This window comes from Tachyglossus aculeatus, chromosome 19, assembly GCF_015852505.1.
Source record: "Tachyglossus aculeatus isolate mTacAcu1 chromosome 19, mTacAcu1.pri, whole genome shotgun sequence".
Taxonomy (NCBI): domain Eukaryota; kingdom Metazoa; phylum Chordata; class Mammalia; order Monotremata; family Tachyglossidae; genus Tachyglossus; species Tachyglossus aculeatus.
In genome coordinates this window covers 18,268,346-18,295,427 of record NC_052084.1, presented here as the reverse complement: position 1 = coordinate 18,295,427, position 27,082 = coordinate 18,268,346, and the positions used below count along the sequence as shown (strand labels likewise).

Genomic DNA, 27,082 nt, shown 5'->3' with positions numbered 1-27,082 from the left:
AAATGCCCCAGAGACCCTGAGAAGAGCCTGTCTGTTTATAAACAGAATAAACAGCATGTATCTGTTTATTGTTATATTGTCCTCTCCCAAGCACTTAGTACAGTGCTCTGCAGACAGTAAGCGCTCAATAAATACCATTGACTGACTGACTCACTGACAAGGGTGGCTCAGAGAGTCTCAGACCTTTGTTTAGATGTTCAGAGATCAGGCCTCTGTCGGAGCCAGGCTGTCTCTGCCCGTATTCCCAAGCTGACAGACTGTTTTTCATTTTTAATGGTATTTGTTAAGTGCTTACAATGTACCAGGAACCATACTAAGTGCTGGGGTATAATAATAATAATAATAAGAATAAGAATAAGAATAATAAGAATAATAATAATGCTGGCATTTGTTAAGCACTTACTATGTGTCAAACACTGTTCTAAGCATTGCATTAGGTAAAAGCAAATCAGGATAGATACCATCCCTGTCTCCCATTTATTCAATAATAATGATAATAATAATGATGGCATTTGTTAAGCGCTTACTATGTGCAAGGCACTGTTCTAAGCACTGGGGAGGATACAAGATGATCAGGTTGTCCCATGTGGGCTCACAGTCTTAATCCCCGTGTTACAGATGAGGTAACTGAGGCCCAGAGAAGTTAAGTGACTTGCCCAAAGTCACACAGCTGACAAGTGGCAGAGCCGGGATTAGAACCCATGACCTCTGACTCCCAAGCCCGGACTCTTTCCACTGAGCCACACTGCTTCCCCGTATTCATTTATTTATTTATTGTTATTGAGCGCTCAATTTATTTATTGAGCATATTTATTGAGCGCTTACTGTGTGCAGAGCTCTGTACCCCCTGGGGCTCACCGTCGTAATCCCCATTTTACAAATGAGGTAACTGAGACATAAGGAAGTGACTCACCCACGGTCACACAGCAGACAAGCGGCGGAGCTGGGATCAGAACCCAGGTCCTTCTGAATCCCAAGCCCGGGCTCTTTCCACTAGGCCACATCTCCCACCCTGTAAGCCACGGGCCGTGGCTCCATCCTGTCTCCTGAAATGAACGTGTCCTTCTCTCCATCCACACTCACACGGAACCTGACGCTTGCTTGGCTTTGGGCCCGGGCTGGAGACACTGTGGATCCTGGGAATCGCACATGGCGTCCCTGTCGGGACGATCCCTCCCGCTCCCCAGGCCCCTGGCTTGCCTCCCCCCAGTGACCCCAGCACGCAGGATATTCCCAGCCATTTCCGGAGGCCGACATTCACACAGGAAAACGTCCTGTTTACACTCGGAGGGCCTTGCTGACCATAAACACTGGAGCCATGGCACATTCCAGAGAGCAGGCGGAGGGGACGGGTGGAGACTGCGGGACCCGGGGAGAGTTCTGGGGGCCATCTGCTGCCACCTCAAGCAGCGGGAGCCAGAAGCACCTGGGTTCTTATCCTGACTCTGCCACATGTTTACTGTATGACCTTGGGTGAGTCACTTCACTTCTCTGGGCCTCCGTTATCAGTGAAAAATGGGGATTAAGAGTGTGAGACCCATGTGGTACAGGGACTGTGCCCAACCTGATGAACTTGTCTCTATCCCAGCACTTAGAACAGCGCTTGGCACTGTAAGCGCATAACACATACCACAGTTATCATTATTAATCATCATTATTATCAGGCCTTTGATGGGGGCCAGATTGAGGAAGGAATTCCTCAATGTCAAGTGGTGTGAGCAACACGGAGTCCCCTTTGGATGGTTTGGAGAAGTCCTGCATGGAGAAAGGGGGTTGGATGTGATCTCTTGAGGTCCCTAACAGCAGGGAGATTCTGGGATTCCTTTTGCCCCGCTATATGGGAGGTAGATCTCCCCCTGGACACCAGGGAATACTCTCTTTGACTTTGCCTTGACCTTGCCTTGGTCCCAAGCACATGCTCCTGATCTATCATGTTCTGCTCTACCAGTCAGTCAATCAGTGGTATTTATTGAGCACTTACTATGGCAGAGCACTGTAGTAAACACTTGGAAGAGCACAATACAGGAGAATTAGCAGACACGTCCCCTGCCCATAACGAAAAGATCCCTAGAAATTGATGAACAAGGAGGGAAACGGCTGAATCAGCAACTGTTGGGTCCCCGTTCTGGATCAGTCAATCAATTGTATTTACTGAGTGCTTACTGTGTGCAGAGCACTGTACTAAGCACTCAGAATAGTACAACATAACAGCGTTGCTAGTCATGATTCCCATCAGGATTCCTCAGCAAGCAACCTGCTCACCAATCTGTCAATCTGTAGCTACTGAGCACCTAGTTTGTGCAAAGCACTGTACCAAAAGCTTGGGAGAGGACACTAGAGTTAGTAGATGTGATTCCAACCCTCAAGGAGCTGAAAATCTATTGTGTGCTGAGCACTGGACTAAGCGCTAGAGAGAGCACACTAGAATTAGTAAACGCGATCCCTGACCCTAAGGACAGTGTATTCTGTGCAGAGCACTGTACTAAACACTTGAGTGAGTACTCCAGAGTTGGTAGATGCAATCCTTGCCCTCAAGGAGCTGACAGTGTACTCTGTGCAGAGCACTGTACTAAACACTTAACTTCTTAATTTACTTAACTTCTCTGTGCCTCATTTACCTCATCTGTAACATGGGGATTAAGACTGTGAGCCCCACGAGGGACAACCTGATCACCCTGTATCCTCCCCAGCGCTTAGTAGATGCAATCCTTGTCCTCAAGGAGCTGACAGTGTACTCTGTGCAGAGCACTGTACTAAAAACTTGAGTAAGGACCCTAGAATTAGTAGATCTGAGCCCTGCCCTTGAGTAAAATTCACTATCAGCATCATAATCTCTGACTGGGGAGACAGACAGAAAAATATTTGCCATTAGGGTCCCAGAATAAACCATGGAATCTACAATGGAATTTCTACTTACGCATGCGGGCTGAGGATGGGGACTCCGAAATAACTAAGTGCTTTCCCTCCACTTATACTCTTAGACCAGGAGCTCTCCAAGAGCCAAAGACCTCGGCTAATTTTCACCTGTGGATTCTCTCCCAATGCTCACATCCCCTCCAAGAGGCCTTCCCTGATTAAACCCTCTTTTCCCCGGTTGGCTCTCCCTTCTGCGTCAACTACACACCTTCATCTGTGACCTTTGGGCACTTGATATTCTCCCCACCCCCAACCCACAGAACTTATGTACATATCTTTAAATTATATATTCATTCATTATTCATGTTAGTGTTTGTCTTCCCCTTTAGATCACAAACTTGTTATGGGCAGGGAATGCGTCTGCAAATTCTGTTGTACTCTCCCAAGTGCTTAGTACAGTGCTCGGCATATAGTAAGTTTTCAATAAATATGATTGATTGCTCTGCACCCAGTAAACGCTTAATAAATATTATTATTACTATTACTACTACCAGAGATGGCTCTTAGGTTGAGAAGACTTGGGGTGTTGAACATTAGAAGTAGATGGAGCACTGAGATTCAGGGAGGTCATGGCTGAGAGAGCGTGATCCTGCTGGCATCTGGTTGGAATTAGAGTTTCCAGAACCAGATTCATTCATTCAATCATATTTATTGAGCGCTTACTGTGTGCAGAGCACTGTACTAAGCGCTTGGGAAGTACAAGTTGGCAACATATAGAGACGGTCCCTACCCAACAACGGACTCACAGTCTAGAAACCAGATCCAGCTTTTGAAGATGACCTCCTTCCCACCGGCCCCAGATCAACTCCTTTATTAACTATCCTACTTCCCCTCAGTTTGGAATTGGAGCCCCAGTCATGAATCTGCTCCTCCTTTCCCCCTCTTACCACTTAGCCATCTTCTCAACTTTCCTCCTTTACTTTCTCCCTGGCTCTTTTCTCTCTCCCTTCCTGCCTCCATTTATTCTTCCTTCTTGCCTTCCTTCCCCAACATCTTTCATTTTCTGTCCTCTGGGTTGCAGTGGAGAGGAATGGTTGAGGGGAGATGGGGTGGGGGGACTTGAAGAGGAGGAGGAGGACAGGGAGGAAGGGGAGGAAAAGGAGAGGAATGAGGGGGAGGAGAAAGAAGAGGGAGAGGCGGGGGAAGAGAAGAGGAGGAGGAGGAAAAGATAGGAGAAGGTGGAGGAGGAGGAAGAGAAGAAGAGGAGGAGGAACAGAGGAGAAGGAGGATGAGGAGGAGGAAGAAAGGAGGAGAAGGAGAAGAGAGGAGGAAAGGAAGGAGGAGAAGAGGGGAGGAGGAAGAGGAAGAGTGGAGGAGAAAAAGAGGAGAAGGATGAAGAGGTGGAGGAAGAGAGGAGGAGGAGAAGGAGGAGAAAGAGGAGGAAGAGGAGATGGAAGAAGAGGTGGGAAGAGGAGGAGGAGAAAGAGGTGGAAGAAGTAGAAGAGAGGAGGAGGAGAAGGAGGAGGAGAAGGATGGGGAGGAGAACAAGGGGAAGAAGAAACAAAATCCTTTCAGCAGGCCCATCCCTTGGCCTTGCAGATGAACCTGGAAACCTCTCCAGAGTCAGCTGGGATTATTGGCAGCAGGGACACTTTGGGAAGCAAACACAGAACTGTCACAGGCAACTAGGGCTCCTGCTTGAGCCTGAGTACCAGGCTGGGGGATGGGCGGTTGGCGGGGGTGGTGAGGGGCTCTCTTGTTTTTCTCCTCTGGCAGATGGGGCACAATCCCTACCCATCACGGGGCCCATGGTCTAACAGGGAAGGAGAGCAAGTATTGAATTCCCATTTTCTGGATCATTTCAGCCCAATTCTCCCACCTGGTAATGAATGCCACGATGGATTGCTCACATCAACCTGGGTCTACAGTAAGAGGTAATAATAATAATCATAATAATCATAATAACAATAATGGTATTTGCTAAGCACTTACTATGCACCAAGCACTCTTATAAGCGCTGGGGTACATATAAGGTAGACAGGTTGGACACAATCCCTGTCTCACATTCATTCATTCAATCATATTTATTGAGCACTTACTGTGTGCAGGGCACTGTACTAAGCACTTGGGAAGTACAAGTCGGCAACATATAGAAGTCCCTACCCAACAACGGGCTCACAGTCTTAATCCCCAATTTACAGATGAGGTAACTGAGGCACAGAGAAGTGAAGTGACTTGCCCAAAGTCACACAGTAGACGAGTGGCTGAGATGGGATTAGAACCCTTGTCCTCTGGCCATGCTGTGAGGAAGACCAGCAGCCAGGCAGGCTCAGCTGTTGAGATGGACCTAGGGAGATTGTCTGTTCCATGACCACTAGCCACAACTCAAATCCAGCCAGCCCCTTCATGGTGCATAATGCCCCTCATGGGGAGATGAAGCCGGACAGCATCTCTCACTCAGGGCAATACATCGCGACCACGGGAAAAGTCAGTCAAACATTTATTGAGTAGCTTACTGTGTGCAGAGCACTGTACTAAGCTCTTGGAAAAGTACAGTATAACAACAAATGGACACACTACCTGCCCAAAAAGAGTCTACCTGTCATGTGAACCCCCTCTGCTACTGACCCAACCGTCCAACACCAAGCAGTCCATCAAAATGGTGACGAAGAGACAGGTGTCATCCCCCCAAGTTCGATTCGGGAGGTTAAAAAAGGGGTGTTCGGCCTTTGGGGTTCAGTCAAAACAGGTTCGCCCCACCACACCTGATGGCTTTGAACTCCTCCATTACTTTGATTCTGCAAACTCATACAGAATCTCAACTCCTCAACTGCTCCCTTCAATCGATAATATTTTGAGCACTTACTATGTGCAGAGCACTGCTCTATGTGTTTGGGAGAATAAAATAGTATAAAGTTGGTAGAACTGATGAATGTCCTCGAGGGGCTCCCAATCTAGTGAGGGAGACATACATTACAATAAATTAGAGATAGGTAAAGGGACAGAGTATGCGGGTATTCATTCGTTCATTCAATTGTATTTATTGAGCGCTTCCTGTGTGCAGAGCACTGTACTAAGTGCTTGGAAGGTACACGTACTTAATTGCTTTAGGGCTGGGGTGGGGTGAGTAATAAAATGCTGAAGGGATTGATAATAATAAGAATAATTATGGTACTTGTTAAGCACTTACTGTGTGCCAAGCACCTTCTAAACTCTGGCTCTCGTTTCTTTTAGACTGTGAGCCCAATGTTGGGTAGGGACTGTCTCTATATGTTGCCAACTTGTACTTCCCAAGCGCTTAGTACAGTGCTCTGCACACAGTAAGCGCTCAATAAATACGATTGATTGATTGATTGATTGGGGCAGATACAAATTAATCAGGTTGGACACAGTCCCTGTCCCACATAGGGCTCACACTCTTAATCCTCATTTTTTACAGATGAGGTCACTGAGGCCCAGAGAAGTGAAGTGACTCGCCCAAGGTCACACAGCAGACATGTGGTGGAACCGGGATTAGAACTCAGGTCCTTCTGACTCAGGTCCATGCTCTGTTCACTAGGCCACGCTGCTACACAGCCAAGTGATCCAGAAGGGAGGGTGAATAGGGTGGGGAAATGAGAGTTGGATAGAGCACAGATCTGAGAGTTAATACCAGTGATTAATTTATTCAAGCCCCATGGGTGTGAGATGGGCCTGACGTGGCCCAGGTCCCACTGTGCCTGTGAAGATGGTTTCTTGACAAGAACAGTGCTTTGCACATAGTAAGCGCTTAACAAACACCATTATTATTATTATCCTACTGGGGTTTCTGCTTGTCTCTCACATGGATTCCAAGAATCTCTGGGTCACCCTGAAAAGTCAGGAGCCCACGGAGGGAAGATGCAAGGCGCATTCACTTCCTAACTTCTTCCCATCACAATCCTTCCAGGCCCACATCTCCTATCCCATCTCTGCCGCCCCTCGGGCTCCCGCCCAATCCCAGGGACAGGCCCAATTCCTCCCCAAGTTGATGACTGCTTCTGGCTCTGAGAGACATTGTGTCCCACACTGTTGGGAGATCTCTGAGCTGGGGCTGCAGTTCAGATCCCAGGAATCCCAGTCGGCCCACATGCCGACCATGGAAGATGCCTGCAACATCTTCATACCCCGAGAACACAACTGACCAGCATTGACCAGGCACCTGCACTCGTTCATTCATTTATTTATTCTTTCAATCGTATTTATTGATTGCTGTGTGCAGAGCACTGGACTAAGCGTTGGGAGAGTTTGATGTAATAATAAAGAGACACATTCCCTGCCCACAATGAGCTTACAGTCTCAGGCCGGGGGAAGACAGACATTAATATAAATAAATTACAGATATGGACCTAAGTGCTGTGGGGCTGGGAGGGGGGAAGAACAAAGAGAGCAAGTCAAGGTGAGGTAGAAGGGAGTGGGAAAAGAGGAAAGGGGGGCTTAGTCAGGGAAGGCCTCCTAGAGGAGATGTGCCTTCAATAAGGCTTTAAAGCAGAGGACAGTCAATGACCAATTTGAGGAGGGAGAGCGTTTCAGGCTGGAAGCAGGGTGTGGGAGAGGGTATTCTCACACACACACACACATGCACGCACGCATGAACACTCTCGCCCCCGACACTCACAACCTTGTAAACCTACTCTTCCCAGAACTCCGACTCAGCCGAAGCCACAGTGAGGTCATTCGATGAAGACAGACAAGACAGCCGTTTTGCTCCAACTCCGCAGTTGCTACCTGCCGGCATGAATAACCGACCGGACATCTGAAATGGAAAAGGTGATCCAGCTCTCCCGGAGGAGAAAAAATGAAGGGATTAAGCATGTTTCCCCCACGTTCCTTGTGGCATGAATCTGAGCCTTGCCCCCATTGATAATACTACTAATCATAATTGTGGCATTTGTTAAGCACTTACTATGTGCCAGGCACTGTTCTAAGTGCTGGGGTGGATAGCAACAAACCAGACTGGACACAATCCCTGTCCCACATGGGACTCACCCTCTGAGTCCCCAGTTTACAGCTGAGGTAACTAAGGCATAGAGAGGTGAAGTGACTTTGCAGGGCCACCCAGCAGGCATGTGGCACAGTCAGGATTAGAACACAGGTCCTTCTGACTCCAAGGCCCAGGCTCTATCTACTAGGTAACGCTGCTTTGGCCCTAGAATGTCCCTCTTTTGCAAGGAGCTAGTCAAGGGGAGCCTTTCTAGGGAAGCCCAGAACAGTTCTTCTGGCCAAGGAGAGCCCAGTCCTGTGAGTCAGAGGACCTGGGTTCTAATCCCAGCTCTATCACTTGTGCCACTGGGCAAGTCCCTTCACTTCTCTGTGCCTCAGTTCCCTCATCTGTCAAATGGGGATTAAGACTGAGCTCTATGTGGCACAGGGATGGTGTCTTGTATGTCCCCCAGTCAGGCACATAGTATGTGCTTAATAAATACCACTATTATTATTAATATTATTGCTGAAAAGGAAGCCGTATGCTGAAGGTGAAACCAAAGATGTTCTAAAGCTGAAACATGGTGTACATTTAGATGTGTGATGAAGCACCCTTGGTCACAACTCAAAACATCTTGAGTAGGGAATCAACTCTCTGAGGCCCAGATGAAAGTGGTCCAGTACCTTTTCTCAAATCTCCATCGATACCTTCCACCCTGCACTCCATCCTCTCTGCCTTTCCCTCTTCAGTGAAGAGCAGCAACAGTCTTTGGTTATGAGAAGAGAGTGGTATTTTCATGGTGGAATTTTCAGGTATGATCATGACATTTTTCTCCCTCTGATTTCTTTTTGTTTTACACCAAAAAGGGCTTCCAAGGGCCCCTGTGCATGTTGATAGAGCTGTTTCCTCCTCTACACCGTGGCTCTAGTCTTTCAAATCCCACTTTATCCTTGGTTTCTGTTTTGCCAACAGGTGTGGCGATAAAAAAGGGAAGATGATTCAGAGACAATCTGAAGAGCTCATGCCATCCATCACACTGGGTGAAATTCAAGAAGGTCTGGGCAGAAGCAGTGTGGCCTAATGGAAAGAGCCTGGGCTTGGGAGCTGGAGGACCTGAGTTCTAGTTCCGCCTCTACGGCTTGCTTGCTGGGTGACCTTTGGCAAGTCACTTCACTTTGATGGGCCTCAGTTTCCTCATATGTCAAATGGGGATTCAATATCTGATCTCCCTCCTGCTTAGGCCGTGAGCCACGTGTGAGACAGGGACCTTGTGTCCGACCTGATTAACTTGTATCTACCCCAGCAAAACAGTGCTCGACACACATTAAGCACTGAACAGTACCATCAATATGATCATCGGCAGAAGAAGAAAGACCCTTAGAAGCTTGTTTCTGCTGCTTTAAGGCTAAAACTTAAAGCGAGCTATTGGACGTCGCATGTTTCCGTGGCACTCCTTGGGCCGCCAACACCACTCGAGGAACCAGTGGACTGCTTAAAATCTTTTTCTGGTAAATATTGGATTGTAAGCCAGTTGAGGGGTGACCATGAAGGAGAACTCATCCTGCATTTTTCTCCATTCCTGGAGTTACATGCCTGTGAGCACTTGTTTCTCGTTTATTTGTTTGTTTTGGAGTTTCTGGGGGGGTATTTGTTAAGCACTTACTCTGTGCCAGGCACTGTTCTAAGCACTGGGGTAGACACAAGTTAATCAGGATGGACAGAGTCCCTGTCCCACACAGGGCTCACAGTCCCCATTTTCCAGATGAGGGAACTGAGGCCCAGAGAAGTGAAGTGATTTGCCCAAGGTCCCCCAGAAAGCCAGTGACAGAGCCCGAATGAGAGCCCAGGTTCTTCCGACTCCTAAGCCTTTGCTCCATCCACTAGCCCTCGCTGATTCTCTTTTTAAGACTTGTGTCTTCTTTTTAAGGCTGCAAGCTCCTCCAGGGAAGGAATCAGATCTACCAACTCTAGTGGACTCTCCCAAGCACCGAGTTCAGTAATTTACACACAGTAAGTGCTCAATGAATACCACTTTTTGAGTGATTGATCGATGCTGCTGTACGCTCCATCCAAATGGGCTCATGCTGTCAGACAAATATTCCCTAACTCCCTAAAAGTGTTCTAGCCAAATCATGGAGTGAAAACACATGTTCCGTCAGACCTGGGGACACTTGCATTGTTATGATGATTATTAATATTTTGATCACATAGAGATGATTTTTCACAGTTATTTCACATGATTTAACTTACTTTTGGCCTTGTAGCGTCCCTATTTGGACCTAGTGGAAGTAGCACGGGACTAGGAGTCAGGAGATTTGGGTTCTAACGCTAGCTCGACCACTTGTCTGCTGGGTGACCTTGGGCGAGTCACTTCACTTCTCTACATTTCAGTTGCCTCATCTGTAAAATGGGCATTTGATGCCTGCTCTCCTCTCCTTCTCCCATGAGAAGCAGCATGATGTAGTGGATAGAACCTGGGCCTGGGAATCAGAAGGTCATGGGTGCAAATCCCGGCTCTACAATGTCTCTGTTCTGCAACATCTTGGGCAACTCACTTCACTTCGCCTCAGTTCCCTTATCTCTAAAATGGAGATTGAGACTGTGAGCCCCACATGGGGTGGGGACTCACTTTGCTTGTATCCACCCCAGTGCTTAGTACAGTGTCTAGCACATAGTAAGCACTTAACAAATGCCGTCATCGTCATCACTTAGAGTGTGAGCCCCATGTGAGACAGGGACTACGTGCTATATGAATATCTTGTGTCTATCCCTGTGTTTAATGCAATGCTTAGCTCCTAGTAAACACCATGATTCTTATCATTATTATCCCCACTTTGCAGATGAGGAAACTGAGGCATAATAATAATAGTAATGATGCCATTTATGAAACACTGACTATGTGCAAAGCACTGTTCTAAGCACTGGGGAGCTTACAAGGTGATCAGGTTGTCCCACATGGGGCTCACAGTCTTAATCCCCATTTTACAGATGAGGTAACTGAGGCACAGAGAAGTGAAGTGACTTGCCCAAAGTCGCACAGTTGACAACTGGCAGAGCCGGGATTTGAACCCATGACCCCTGACTCCAAAGCCCGTGCTCTTTCCACTGAGCCACGCATAGAGAGTTTAGGTGACTGCTGATTCCTAAGACTTCTTGATTTCCACAAAAGCCTGCAATTCCAGGAAGGCTTATCATCATTATGAACTATGATTCTCTCACCTGGCCAACTCCTCCAAGATGGGCAAATAAACTGCCTCAATATCTCAGTACCTCTTCCACTAAGTGGTTTAAACTATGCTATTAGCAGCCTTAGCAACAAGTGGGCAGGACTGGGGAACAGGGAGGGGTACTAATAGTAGCAATACTATTTATTAAGCACCTTCTGTGTGCAGAGCACTATACTAAGCACTGGGAAAGTGTATACAGAAGGAAATTAGACCTGGCTGTCCCTGGAGAGGGGCATATTGGGAGCCATGAAACACTGCATGGCATAGTGGATAGAGCGCGGGTCTAGGAGACGGAAGGTCAGGGGTTCTAATCCTGTCTTTGCCACTTGTCTGCTGTGGGACCATGGGCAAGTCATTTCACTTCTCTGGGCCTCAGTATCCTCATCTGTAAAATGAGGATCGAGTCTGTGAGCCCCACATGGGACAGGGACTATGTCCAACTTGATTTGCTTGTATCCACCTCAGCCCTTCGTACAGTGCCTGGCATATAGGAAGCACTTAACAAATACCACTATTATTATTATTATTATTATTAAAACAGCAAAAGGAACAAAGACTGATATACAACACACAGCACAACACATTCTCCAGTCCGAGGATGGCTTCTCCCTTCCCCCTGCCGCCCAGCCAGAGCCCCCAATTCCACCCAGCTTCCCCGGATCCTTCTGGGGAGGCCTGGCCTCTGCAGCTCTGCTCTCCAATCCTCCACCTCCTGCCTCGTTTGTAAAACTCGCCTCCCACCCTCCCCCCGGCCCCTGGGGACTGGCAGGAATCCAAGCAATGTTTCCCAGCCTCAATGCCGTAGGAACCGGAGGGGAAGAATCGAAAAGCAGCCCTTCCCCACCCGCCGGGGTCAGGCTATTTCTGTGGGATACTTCCCACAGTCCTCCCTGCTGACTCTAGTAGGTGTCCAATCGGAGAATGCTCCAAAAGAGACTCCCACCCCCACCCAGCGACCAGGCCCCGGGCCGGCTCTTAGCCCCTGTGGGATTTCTCAGATGGAGTCGGGGCAGCTGTGACTGTAGCTGTGGGTTTTATTTTTTATGGTATTTATTAAGAGCTTCCATGTGTCAAACGCTGTTCTAAGCACTGGGATAGGGTACAAGTTGAGTAGGCAGGTCACAGTCCCTCTCCCACATGGGGCCCACAATCTAAGTAGGAGGGAGCATTTTACAGTTCCCCATTTTACAGTTGAGGAAACTGAAGCACGGAGAAATGAAGTGACTTACCCAAGGTCACACAGCAAGCAATTAATTGGCAGAGCCGGGTTTAGATCCGCCGTGGGATATGGACTGTGTCCAACCTGATTAACTCTTTTCACTAGGCCACGCTGTAGGTTCCATCCAGACCAAGTGTCTAGAAACAAGGAAGGAGAAAGAGGAGCTCTGGGGACAACACCCCCATTCTCACTCAGGTTCCCTCAACCTAGAGCTGAGCATCATTTCTCTAACACCGAGAGAACGAGGAAATGAACAGCCAGCCTCCGATGCCAGCCCTGTTCTCTGTTCTGGCCACTCGTGACCCAGGGAGTTGTGGAATCTTTCCTTCTGTATGCCTGAGAAGAGATGGTGGTCCTCTCTCGATAAGCTTCTGGAAGGCAGGGATCATGTCTATCCACTCTGTTGTATCATTTTCTCCAAAATGCTTAGTTCAGTACTCTGCACACACTAAGCACTCCATAAGTACCATTGACTGCTGGATTGACGGGGGGCTGCCTGGAGGCAGGGGTTTGGCCAAGATGACTGCTTAGGCCCCAGAAATATAGGATATTGTCACAGGTAGAGACTGTCTCCCCCTCTAGACTGTAAGTTCCTTGTGGACAGAGAAGGTGTCTGTTTATTGTTGTATTGTACTCTCCCAAACATTTAGTACAGTGCTCCGCTTACAGTAAACCCTCAATAGATTCGATCGAAGGAATGAATGCAAGTGGCTGGATGAGGGAAAGAGGGAGCTTGTGTTCCCCTGGGGAGCCGGTGAAGGAATGGCAAATTCAGCAACCGGCATGACCCGCCTGCTTTTTTTAAAGGTATCTGTTAAGCATTTACTATGTGCCAAGCACTGGATTGCATTCTGGGGTATGTACAAGTTCATTAGAATAGATCAGGTCCCTGTCCCACATGGGGCTCACAGTCTTAATCCCCATTTTCCGGATGAGGAAACTCCCAAGCCCAGGCTCTATCCCTCCAGGCCATGCTGCTTCCCACAGTTTGGCTCAAGTACCAGGCCCCAGGGGCTTCCCATCCATAGCCACAAACTGAGCTATTCCTCTCTGGAGGAGCACAGCAGGAGTGGAAACAGATCTAATTAGCATTAGCAGGGCACAGGCACACACACACACACACACAAAAAAAAAAAACACACCTGGGAATACAGATTCACCCCAGAGGATGCTCTCATCCAGACACACAAACCAGGCCGGTAGAAAGAAAATTCTTTGCTTCTTCGGCTCTCAGTTCAAATTTGTCCTCTTGGTGTTTCATGCCTTTGCCTGCCATAGGTGGGTTTATTGGCCTGGGTGTCACAAGGTCATGGGTTCTAATCCTGACTCTGCCATCTGTCTGCTGTGTGACTTTGAGTAAGGCACTTTACTTCTCTAAGCCTCAGTTCTCTCATCTATAAAATGGGGATTGAGACTGTGAGCCCCACGTGGGACAGGGGTTGTGTCCAACCCGATTTACTTGTATCCACCCAGCGCTTAGTAAAGTGCCTGACGCATAGTACGCGCTTAACAAATACCACAGTTATTATCATTATTATTATTATTCAGGTACAGATGGCCAAGAACCAGGAGGAATAAAGAAACAGAGTGGGTGGGGTTAGTGATACAGATTTGGAAATCGTCTGCCTAGAGATGGTAGTTGAAGCAGTGTGGGTGGATGATCAGAGAAGCAGCAGGGCCCAGTGGAAAAAGCAAGGGCCTTGAAGTCAAAAGGACCTGGGTTCTAATCCTGGCTCCTCCAGTTGACTGCTGTGTGACCTGGGTCAAGTCACTTCATTTTTTGGGTCTTCAGTTCCCTCATCTGTAAAATGGGGATTAAGACTGCAAGCTCCATCGTGGGATATGGACTGTGTCCAACCTGATTAACTTGTATCTACCCCAGGGCTTAGGTCAGTGCCTGACACATAGGGGATGCTCAACAAATACCATGAAAAGTAAAAAAGATTTAGCCAAGACCTAAAGGATTGCCTTGCAGTGAAGAGTGGGAGACTCAGATGCAGGTGATTGGTTCTATTATCTGAAGATGTTGAAGAGAAGTAGGATCTTGTCGGATAGCAGCATGGCTCAGTGGAAAGAGCACGGGCTTTGGAGTCAGAGGTCATGGGTTCAAATGCTGGCTCTGCCACTTGTCAGCTGTGTGACTTTGGGTAAGTCACTTAACTTCTCTGTGCCTCACTTACCTCATCTGTAAAATGAGGATTAAGACTGTGAGCCCCACCTGGGACAACCTGATCACCTTGTAACCTCCCCAGCACTTAGAACAGTGCTTTGTACATAGTAAGCGCTTAATAAATGCCATCATTATTATTATTATTATTATAAGTCTTGAGGGATGGAGGTGTAGCAGGCTAGGTGAGGACACTTCCTGCTAAGAGGTCAATGATTGGCTGAAGAAAACCCTGACCAAACCACATCTAGGCTGATCAGTGCTCAACTCTCCCCCACCAGCAGAACCTGGATCCATTGGATTCTCTCAGGCGTCAAGGTTTGTTGATCATTTTTTTTCCTCAAACCGTTTCTGGAAGCACTCTGTGTTCCTTGTCCTAGTGCCTAATAGTGGGTAGGGGGCAGAGGGGGAGGGCAGGAGCCTTTGACTGGGAGAGAAAACTGGAGCCATCAATCTTGGCAGCCTTTTGTTCCCTAGCCCGGGAATCCAGGGAGAAAAGAGCAAACTCAGAAACATGCACTCGGAGGAATCGCATCAAAACCAAATCACAGACACACACACACACACACACACACACACACACACACACTTTCCAGGTTTTCAGTATTTTTCCCCCCTTCTGTCCTCTTTGAACTTTGAACTTTGCTCTTTGAATTCCCCAGGATTCCTCTCTAGAAGCAAACCCGGCCTCCCTCTCCCCCAACCTTGATTCCCCCGTGCCCTCGGCAGGGCCCTGACCCTGTCCCCAAATTCCCGCCCAGCCCCCAGCCCCCTGGGAGAGCGACCCAGCCGGAGGCCACAAGAAGGAGAAAACTTCACAGCGAAGCACAGCCGAAGAGCCGGGGCCACTGGCCAACTGGACTGCAGCTCTCTGGGAACGCTGGGAAGGAATTCTCCTCTCCCCCTCCGGCATGGGGGAATCTCTAGGACTCAGCCCTCCTCCCCTTCCCCCAACCCCCAGACCCTGGGAACCTCTGGAGCCAAGGGAAATGGGCTCCGTGCCAGCATCCTCAGCCCTCCCCACAGGCCGCCCCACAGCCAGGCCCTGGGTACTGTGCTCAGAGCAGAGCCCCAGAGTTTGATGGCAGGCCTGGCCTCAGGCTCGCCCTCCGGGTGCTGGGACTGGTGACCAAATTACCTCAGCACTCAGAAACCCAGCGGAAAATCTCTTCTGACCTATTCCCTCAGGGAGGGTGGTTCCATAGCCCCTCTCCCTAGCACGCTCCAGGGTGTTCAACTTCCTTCCCCTCGCAGGAGGCCATGCGGCTGGACTCCCAACATGCAGAGAGGGAAGGTAGGCTTCAGGAGTGAAGTGGGAAGAGGAAAGGATGGGCCTGGCCCCCGCGAGGGCCTCTTGTCCCCTACCAGATATCCACAAATGTCCCTCACCCTGGAATCCCTCGAAGCATGTTAGGACAGGAACAGGAGCTATGATATACCAGATATCCACAAGTGTCCCTCACCCTGGAATCCCTCAAAGCGTGTTAGGACAGGAACAGGAGCCATGATTAAAAAATCAGCAGCCCTAAGAATTCAGAAAGAGCTGCGGTATGAAGTAGGTGCTGACTTCCTTGTGCCCTCGAAGCATGCTAAGACAGGAACAGGAGGCACGATTAAAAAATCAGCAGCCCTAATAATTCAGAAAGAGCTGCAGTACGAAGTAAGCACTGACTTCCTTGTGAGGTACTCAGCGAAGCACTCCGGGAAAAATCAGAGGCTCATCCTGCCAGAGGGGACCAATGTTCTGAGGGGTTTGACTTCCAGACCAAAGTTCTGCCCACGAGAGTGTTCAAATCCCTGCTCCGCCAATTGTCATCTGTGTGACTTTGGGCAAGTCACTTCACTTCTCTGTGCCTCAGTTACCTCATCTGTAAATGGGGATTAAGACTGTGAGCCCCCCCGAGGGACAACCAGATCACCTCGTAACCTCCCCAGCACTTAGAACAGTGCTTTGCACATAGTAAGTGCTTAATAAATGCCATTATTATAACTTGTACTTCCCAAGCGCTTAGTACAGTGCTCTGCACACAGTAAGCACTCAATAAATACGATTGATTGATTGATTGATTGATTGAGAGTGGTTAGAATACAGCCTCTGGACTCTGTCTAATCGCCCACCTGCCCCCAGGCCCAGGGACATTGGCCACCCTCCATTTACTGTCTGGTGAGTTTCTGGCCAGTCCATGGCCTTCCAATCCCGACCAATCTACGAATGGTAGTTATTGAGCACTTACTGTGTGCAGACCACTGTACTAAGTGCTTGGGAGAGTACGGTATAACAGTATACATTTCCTGCCCACAGTGGGCTCACAGTCTAGAGGGGGAGAGAGATATTAATAAAAATGAATAAATTACGGATGTGTATATGAGTGCTGTGAGGCTGGGATTGAGCCCACTGTTGGGTAGGGACTGTCTCTATATGTTGCCAATTTGTACTTCCCAAGCGCTTAGTACAGTGCTCTGCACATAGTAAGCGCTCAATAAGTACGATTGATGATGATGATGATGATGATGATGATTGGGGATGAATAAAGGGAGCAAGTCAGGGCGGCTCAGTAGGGCATGGAAATAGGTAGTCACAGTTTCTTCCCTCAAGGCGTTTACAGTTTAAGGGGATCTGTTCTCCGTGAGGGGACAGTTGTGACTTCATGAATGAATGTCCCATGGTTCTTGCTGTGGGCCCAGCCTGAGCTCTATGGCTCCTATGAAGCCCCTTGAGGGAGAGCAGTGTGGCCTAATGGCTAGAGCCCAGGGAGTCAGAAGGAGCTGGGTCCTAATCCCGGCTCCACCACTTGTCTGTTGTGTGACTCTGGACAAGTTAACTTGTTAACTTGTGTCTACCACAGTGCTTAGTTTAGTGCCTTGCACATAGTAAGCACTTGGCAGATACCATGAAAAAAAAAAGAGGCTCTAAATCTCCGGTTGGCTGGAGCAATGACTGACGGCACCCAGTCTCCCTATTTTGGCGTACTATGTGCCAGGCACTGTACTAAGTGCTGGGGTAGATACAAGCTAATCAGATTGTCCCACATGGGGCTCAACAGTCTTAAGCCCCATTTAACAGATGAGGGAACTGAGGCACAAAGAATTGAAGGGACTTCCCTAAAGTCATACAGCAGATACGTGGCAGAGCCGGAATTAGGACCCAGGTCCTACCGACTCGCAGGCCCAGGCTCTATCAACTAGACCATGCTGCTTTTCTCTGTGAAAATTCAGTAGTAGCCGGGTTCAGGGATCGGAGGGTTGCTGGGGTTAACATTGAACAAGAAAACCAGGCCCTCTGGCTCCTCCACTCTCATCCTTGCAACATTCCTGTGAACAGGGCCTGGGCCATTATTCCCATTTGACAAAAGTTAGGCAAGAAGGATAATAATAAGTGTGGCATTGGTCAAAGAGTTTACTATGCACCACGGAATGTACGAAACTGCTGGGATAGAATCAAGATGATCAGGTCAGAAACAGGTCCCCCGTCCCATATGGGGCTCACGTTCTAAGGGGGAAGGAGAATAGATATTGAATCTTCATTTTACAGATGAGGAAATGGGGGCCCAGAACTGTTAACTGACTCGCCCAAGGTCACGCAAGCAGCAGGTAAAGGGCAGAACCCAGCTCCCCTGTCTCTCAGGTGAGTGCTCGTCCCATCAGACCATGCTTATTCCTAGCTGGCCCAAGTTCTCAACAAGAACTTCCAGTGTCTCCAGGCCAGAACCCAGGTTTCTGGATTTCCAGCCCTGGGAGCTAGAGAAATTGCCCAGGCTCCACTATGGCTCTCCCTGTCAGCCAGCCCATCCCAGCCCCGATGGGGAAGAGGCAGGCTGGGAAGGGCCCGGGACCATGTGTTTTGCTGGATGGGCAGCAGTCTTCCCTCCTCCGCTGTGAGGAGGGGATGAGGCTTGGGACCCGCTCAGCGGGAACTTCCCACTGTTCAGCTCCAGCTCAGCATTCCCACACACTCCAGGCTACAGCCTCTCAGGAGCTCCTGGCCCCTGGAATGCTCCCTAGAAGAGGAGGAGGAAGAAGAGAAGAGAAGAGGAGGAGGAGGACGAGGCATACTCAGATTTCCAGAACTGGGCAGGAAGAAGGCTTTCGCTTCATTCCAGGCAAGACTATTGTTCCGAGCGATCTCTTTCTGGCCCCCAGCCCCACAGTCCAGTGGCTCATGCCCCGGCCAGAGGCCAGTAGGGCTAGAAGGAACTTTGGGTACAGGACACCTGGGTTCCTGACCCCACTCCTTATCTCCTGGGTGGCCTTCGACAGGTCACTTAACATCCGCGACCCTCGGCCGTTCCCTCACCTGAGTCAGCGGGAGACCAAAGATGAGCGAGGTCCCTGAGAGGAAATTACTGTGGGACCAGAAAGGGCCATCGACAGCCAAGGAACCATTCATGTCAAGATTATTATTTTTAATGGGAATAGGTGGAGATCTTGATTCTTCCATTCACGTACTTCAGAGAGAGTCACAGCTAGGCTTCTCTCTCTCTCTCTCTCTCTCTCTCTCTCTCTCTCTCTCTCTCTCTCTCTCTCTCTCATCAATGCGGGGGGCATCCATCTGCCTCAGGTTTCCAGATTTTTTTGCCTATCTGCCTACTTGTTGGAGCCAAACATCTCCATCTCAATCAGTTGATCATATTTATTGAGCACTTTCTGTGTGAAAAGCACTGTAGTAAGTGCTTGGGAGAGTAAAGTGTAGCAGTAAATAGACACATTCTCTCCCCACAATGAAGGGGAAATAATAATAATAATAATGCTGGCACTCGGTAAGCGCTTACTATGTGCCAAGCACTGTTCTAAATACTGGGGTAGGTACAAGATAATCGGACTGGACACGGTCCCTGTCCCACATGGGGCTCACAGTCTTAGTCCCCATTTTACCGATGAGGGAACAGAGGCACAGAGACGACTTGCCCAAAGTCCCACAGCGGACAAGTGGAGGAGCTAGAGTTAGGACCCAAGTCCTACTGATGCCCAGGCTCTAGCCGTAAGGTGAGAGGCCCCGCTTTAACTTGGACAAATCACCTAACTTTGCTGTACCTCAGTTTCCTCAGCTGCAAAATGGGGATAAAATCCTTGTTCTCTCTCCTTAGTCTGTGAGCCCCAAGTGGGACAGGAACTGTTTCTCTCACATCCCTCCCAGGGCTTAGGATGATGATTGGCATAGAGTAAGGGCTCAACCAATAAAACAATTATTTTTACTATTTTAATCATCATTATTATTATTATCATTACCATTACTGTGGGAGTAATATTAGTGTCTTCTTTCTTCCTGCTCATCTACAGGGGCAGTTGCAGAGATCCACCCAGAAACAGAGAAGCAGTGGATTGTATAGTGATAGAGCACAGGCCTGCCAGTCAAAAGGATCTGGGTTCTAGTCTCGCTCTGTCACTAGTCTGTTGTGTGATCATGGGCAAATCACTTCACTTTTCTGGGCCTCAGTGATCTCATCCATAAAATGGGGATCAAGACTGTGAGTCCCATGTGGGACAGGACTTAAAACGGTGCTTGGCACATAGTAAACAGTAAGCTCCTTGAGGACAGGCATTGTGTCTACCAAACTCTATTGTATGATTCTCTCCAAAAGAGCAGAACAGTGCTCTGCATGCAGTACGCACTCAGTAAATACCATGAACTGATGGACTGAATCTTTCTCCGGGGCACAGAACAGCATACTATGAATCAGTAGGCAATCTGTTCACAAGATTGTGAACAGAGAGGGGAGAAAATCAATTACAGAAGAGAGGAAGTAATCCGGTAGAAATATCAGTACCTAAGTGCTATGGTGGGGAAGGAGGAGGGTTGCCAAAATGCTTAGTTGGTGTGGAATAATAATGATGGCTTTTATTAAGCACTTACTATGTGCCAAGAATTGTGCTAGGAGGAGGAGGAAGAGGAGGGGGTGCAGAAGGAGGAGGAACAGGGGACGGAAGAGGAGGAGGAGGAGGCAGAGCAGAGGGAGGAGGAGGCAAAGAAGAGGGAGGAGGAGGAGGAAAAGTGAGGGAGAGGAAGAGGAGGCGGAGAGGAGGAGGAAACGTGGAGGAGAGGAGGAACCGTGCCTCGTTCTCGCCTGTCCTGCCATCAACCCCCGGCCCACATCCTCCCCCTGGCCTGGAATGCCCTCCCTCCCCACATCCGCCAAGCTAACTCTCTTCCTCCCTTCAAGGCCCTACTGAGAGCTCACCTCCTCCAGGAGGCCTTCCCAGACTGAGCCCCCTCCTTCCTCTCCCCTTCCTCCCCCTCTCCATCCCCACCATCTTACCTCCTTCCCATCCCCACAGCACTTGTATATATATATATATATATATATATATATATATATATATATATATGTTTGTACATATTTATTACTCTATTTATTGTACTTGTACATATCTATTCTATTTATTTTATTTTGTTAATATGTTTGGTTTTGTTCTCTGTCTCCCCCTTCTAGACTGCGAGCCCACTGTTGGGTAGGGACTGTCTCTATATGTTGCCAACTTGTACTTCCCAAGCGCTTAGTACGGTGCTCTGCACACAGTAAGCGCTCAATGAATACGATTGATTGATTGAGGAGGAGAAGGAGAGAAAGGAAAAGATGGAGAAAGGTGAGGAGAAGGAGAAGGGTGAATAGGAGAAGAAAGAGAAGGAGAAGAGAAGATGGATAACATGGATGAGAAGAAGGAAAAGATGGAGAAGGTTGAGAAGGAGAAGGAGGAGAAGAAGGAAGCAGAGGACTGGTCACCCCAACAGCAGCTTGAACCAGCCCTGATTCCCCAGGCTGTCGCTCCCCAGCCTCCAGAAGCCCAGTCTGGCGACCAATCCCAGGCCCAGCCCCAGGGTGGTCAGCCCCGCCATGGCCTTCAGGCAGCCGCAGTAGCAGAGGCAGTGAAGCGTCCAAGGATGAGGAGAGATTGAAGACTGAGCTGAGTGTTGTCCCTCTGGCCAGCTCCCCAAACACAGTCTGCCTGTCTGTCTGTCCGTCTGCTGGACCACCTCAGACCTCACCGCACCTTCCCCCCACGACTGGCACGAAGCTGCCAGAGCCTCACACCTCCTGACAAACACACACAAACACATACACACATACACACAGGATCAAATGCCGCACAAAGATACGGAGGCCCATGTACAAACACACAGGCACACATACGTTCACACAGGTACACACACTCTGACATCCATTCAGAGACCCATACATATAGTCAGACACCATACAAAGACACACCCACAGGCACAAGAAATCCAACCAGGTGGATACACAGATGGATACCCCCATCTAGACATACACACAAAAATACATTCAGGTACACACCCATATACATGCATACCCAGACACACAGTCACAGATCAATCAATCAATCAATCAATCGTATTTATTGAGCGCTTACTGTGTGCAGAGCACTGTATGACACACATGCATAAATAAACGCATACAGACCCCTGTAAATACACATAGGTACAAACAAATCCAGACTTATAGTCACAGATGGCACACGTGCACAGACACATACACACACTTATACACACATACTCAGGCACACAGCCACTGATGACACACATACCCAAATAAACCCATAAAGACACCTGTAAATACAATTAGGTACATACACCTATGAACACATATCCAGACACACAGTCACAGATGAACACATGCAAAAATACACACATAATAGCAGTGTGGCTTAGTGGCAAGAACACAGGCTTGGGAGTCAAAGGTCGTGGGTTCTAATCCTGGCTCCGCCACTGTCAGCTGTGTGACTTTCAGCAAGTCACTTAACTTCTCCCTACCTCAGTTACCTCATCTGTAAAATGGGGATTAAGACTGTGAACCTGATTATCTTGGATCTACTCCAGCGCTTAGAACAGTGCTCGTCGCACAGTAAGCACTTAACAAATACAATCATCATCATGGTCATAACAGGCACCTGTAAACACACACAGGTACAAACACCTATATACACATACCCAAACATACTCGGTCACAGATGAACACATGCACAAATACACACCTAACAGACACCTGTAAACACACGCAGGTACACACGCAGACCCAGATCACACACACACACACACACACTCACAACACACACCTAGCAACCCGCCCCCTCTCACACAAATACAGACTCACACATACATACAGAGGCCAGCTCTGTACGGTATTTATAAAACCGTCTCTGTAAGGGATTTGGGGTTTATTTTCTTAATTAACTGAAAATGATAACGCGGGAGCGGCGGAGCCGGCGTGGGCCTGGGCCCTCTGGGCGGCTGCTGGAAAGAATTCCTGCTTTGAAAGCAGAAATTCCAGCAGCTCTCCCCACGCCGAGCCCTGGATGTCAAAATAAACAGGGACACACAATCGGCCGAGAGCAGGCCGGCGGGCGGAGCGGAGCGGGCTCCAGTTACCGGAGGCGATATATTTAGCAGCTGGGCCGGACGGCGGTGGACTCCCATGAACCCTTGTGGTTAGCCGGTCAGTCGCCTCTTTTTTAATGGTATTTGTTAAGCGCTTACTACGTGCCAGGCACTGTACTAAGCACTGGGGTAGAAACAAGAAAATCAGTTCAGACACAGTCCCTGTCCCACATAGGGCTCAGAGTCTTCATCCCCATTTGTTGCAATGTACTCTCCCAAGTGTTTAGTAAAGTGCTCCGCACACAGTAAGTGCTCAATAAATGCCATCGACTGCTTGGTGTGTCAAACACTGTTCTAAGAGGTGGAGTAATAATAATCATAATTACGGTATTTGTTAAGCGCTTATTGTGTGCCAGACACTGTTCTAAGAGCTGGGGTAGATTCCAGCTAATCAAGTTGGGCACAGTCCCTGTCCCACTTGGGGCTCACGGTCTTAATCCCCATTTTACAGATGAGGGAACTGAAACACAGAGAAGTGAAGTGACTTCCCCAAGGTCACGCAGCAGACATGTGGAAGAGGCAGGATTAGAACTCTTCATCCCCATTTGTTGCAATGTACTCTCCCAAGTGTTTAGTAAAGTGCGCCGCACACAGTAAGTGCTCAATAAATGCCATCGACTGCTTGGTGTGTCAAACACTGTTCTAAGAGGTGGAGTAATAATAATCATAATTACGGTATTTGTTAAGCGCTTATTGTGTGCCAGACACTGTTCTAAGAGCTGGGGTAGATTCCAGCTAATCAAGTTGGGCACAGTCCCTGTCCCACTTGGGGCTCACGGTCTTAATCCCCATTTTACAGATGAGGGAACTGAAACACAGAGAAGTGAAGTGACTTCCCCAAGGTCACGCAGCAGACATGTGGAAGAGGCAGGATTAGAACTCTTCATCCCCATTTGTTGCAATGTACTCTCCCAAGTGTTTAGTAAAGTGCTCCACACACAGTAAGTGCTCAATAAATGCCATCGACTGCTTGGTGTGTCAAACACTGTTCTAAGAGGTGGAGTAATAATAATCATAATTACGGTATTTGTTAAGCGCTTATTGTGTGCCAGACACTGTTCTAAGAGCTGGGGTAGATTCCAGCTAATCAAGTTGGGCACAGTCCCTGTCCCACTTGGGGCTCACGGTCTTAATCCCCATTTTACAGATGAGGGAACTGAAACACAGAGAAGTGAAGTGACTTCCCCAAGGTCACGCAGCAGACATGTGGAAGAGGCAGGATTAGAACTCTTCATCCCCATTTGTTGCAATGTACTCTCCCAAGTGTTTAGTAAAGTGCTCCGCACACAGTAAGTGCTCAATAAATGCCATCGACTGCTTGGTGTGTCAAACACTGTTCTAAGAGGTGGAGTAATAATAATCATAATTACGGTATTTGTTAAGCGCTTATTGTGTGCCAGACACTGTTCTAAGAGCTGGAGTAGATTCCAGCTAATCAAGTTGGGCACAGTCCCTGTCCCACTTGGGGCTCACGATCTTAATCCCCATTTTACAGAAGAGGGAACTGAAACACAGAGAAGTGAAGTGACTTCCCCAAGGTCACGCAGCAGACATGTGGAAGAGGCAGGATTAGAACTCTTCATCCCCATTTGTTGCAATGTACTCTCCCAAGTGTTTAGTAAAGTGCTCCACACACAGTAAGTGCTCAATAAATGCCATCGACTGCTTGGTGTGTCAAACACTGTTCTAAGAGGTGGAGTAATAATAATCATAATTACGGTATTTGTTAAGCGCTTATTGTGTGCCAGACACTGTTCTAAGAGCTGGGGTAGATTCCAGCTAATCAAGTTGGGCACAGTCCCTGTCCCACTTGGGGCTCACGATCTTAATCCCCATTTTACAGAAGAGGGAACTGAAACACAGAGAAGTGAAGTGACTTCCCCAAGGTCACGCAGCAGACATGTGGAAGAGGCAGGATTAGAACTCTTCATCCCCATTTGTTGCAATGTACTCTCCCAAGTGTTTAGTAAAGTGCTCCACACACAGTAAGTGCTCAATAAATGCCATCGACTGCTTGGTGTGTCAAACACTGTTCTAAGAGGTGGAGTAATAATAATCATAATTACGGTATTTGTTAAGCGCTTATTGTGTGCCAGACACTGTTCTAAGAGCTGGGGTAGATTCCAGCTAATCAAGTTGGGCACAGTCCCTGTCCCACTTGGGGCTCACGGTCTTAATCCCCATTTTACAGATGAGGGAACTGAAACACAGAGAAGTGAAGTGACTTCTCCAAGGTCACGCAGCAGATATGTGGAAGAGCCAGGATTAGAACCCATGACCTTCCGATTCCCAGGCCTGTGCTCTATCTATTAGGCCATGCTACTCCTCTCCTCTGGTAGACACAAGTTAATCAGGTTGGACACGGTCTGTGTTCCGCAAGTGATTCTCAGTCTAAAATTTAGTCGAAAAGCTCTTCCTAATGTCTGCCTTACTTCCCTCCTGCTGCAGTCTAAGCCCCTTTGGAGAACAGAGGGCAGAGGGTGCAGGTTCAGAGTTAAGGTTAGCCTTGCATATTCCCACAGGCCATATCCTGGGTAATGGATCCCACGACGTTAGTCCACAGGAGAAAGGCAGGAGGCCCATTTGGAATAACCCTCAAGAAGCAGCATGGCCTATTGGAAAGAGCTCAGGCCTGGGATTCAGAGGCCATGGGTTCTAATAGTGGCTCCACCACTTGTCTGCTGTGTGACCTTGGGTAAGTCACTTTACTTCTCTGGCCCTCAGTTACCTCATCTGTAAAATCGGGATTTAATTCTACTCCCTCCTACTTAAGAAAGTGAGCCCCATGTGGGACAGGAACTGCGTCCAACCAGATAAACTTGTATTAACCTCAAAACTTAGAATAATGCTCAATACACAGTAAGCACTTAACAAATATCGTAAAACAAATACCATAAATTTATTTGTATCAGTGTCTGCCACCCCCCGTCTAGACTGTGAACTCGTTGTGGACAGGGAATGCTACTGTTTATTGTTGTATTTTACTTTCCCAAGGGTTTAGTACAGCACGCTGCAGACAGTAAGTGCTTAATAAATACACTGAGTGAATTAATAATTAATGGAGAAAGATAGGAACCCAAATCCGTCTTCTTGGAGGGTGGAGGTGAATGCAGAGAAGAAGATTTTGCCTGCCCTTAATTGCCCTGGGGCTGTGAGTTAACCCAGGTGGCTACTTCACTTCAGCTGAAGCCCAGGATTAGGAAGCAGCGTGTCTAGTAGATAGAGCTCGGCTCTGGGGGTCAGAGCACCTGGGTTCTAGTCCTGGCTCCGCCACTTGTCTTCTGCGCAAGACAAGTCACTTGGCTTCCCTCTGCCTCAGGTCCCTCATCGGCAAAATGGGGATTCAATACCCAATAAGACTGTGAGCTGCACATGGGACTTGATTATCTTGCATCTACATCAACGCTTGGTATATGGTAAGCCCTCCGCAATTATTATTATTGTGATTATTATTATTATCAGTCAGGGTGATGAGGAGAGGGCCATTTAGGGAAGCAACATGGCCTAGTGGGTGGAGCCTGGGACCTGGGTTCATTCATTCATTCATTCAATCGTATTTATTGAGCGCTTACTGTGTGCAGAGCACTGTACTAAGCGCTTGGGAAGTACAAGTCGGCAGCATAGAGAGACGGTCCCTACCCAACAACGGGCTCACAGTCTAGAAGGGAGAGACAGACAACAAAACAAAATATGTAGACAGGTGTCAAAATCGTCAGGACAGATAGAATGTCTGCCTTACTTCCCTCCTGCTGCAGTCTAAGCCCCTTCGGAGAACAGAGGGCAGAGGGTACAGGTTCAGAGATAAGGTTAGCCTGGCATATTCCCACGGGCCGTAGCCTGGGTAATGGATCCCCTGTGACCTTGAACAAGTTGCTTAATTTCCCGGTGCCTTAAAATGAGAATTAAGCCTGCGAATCCCATGTGAAACAGGGACTGTGTCCTTCCTTATTAGCTTATACCTACTCCAGCACTTAGTATAGTGCTCTACATACAGTAAGGACTCAATAAATGCCGTTGAATGAAGGATAGATTAAACTTTAATGACTCTGTCCCCTTTGATTCTAAGTGTTCCCAGTCTGGGGACAATCCAGAGCCCAGCTACCAGGACCTCCAGCTTCTATGCTGGAGAAGCAGTGTGGCCAACTGGACAGAACCCTGGGGTTGGAATCAGGAGATCCAGCTTCTATTCTGCCTCTGCCACTCATCTGCTGTGTGATCTTGCTCCAGTCACTTAGCCTCTCTGTTTACTCCCCAATAAAATGAGAACCAAAGTCCTCTGAGG

At 48.3% G+C, this 27,082-nt stretch overlaps 1 protein-coding gene across 3 annotated transcripts in view; it reads right to left on the bottom strand.

The window, feature by feature from the left end:
• The window catches only part of DAAM2 (dishevelled associated activator of morphogenesis 2), a 109,268-nt gene that overhangs the window by 59,021 nt on the left and 23,165 nt on the right, over positions 1–27,082 (bottom strand). Inside the window, exon 1 of one of the 3 annotated variants that reach the window (XM_038761282.1) lies at positions 12,255–12,274. The exons of the other annotated variants lie outside the window; for them this stretch is intronic. The gene's annotated coding sequence lies outside the window, so the exon portion shown is untranslated. Of the gene's footprint in view, positions 1–12,254; positions 12,275–27,082 lie in introns of those variants that run through there. 3 annotated transcript variants of the gene reach the window in all.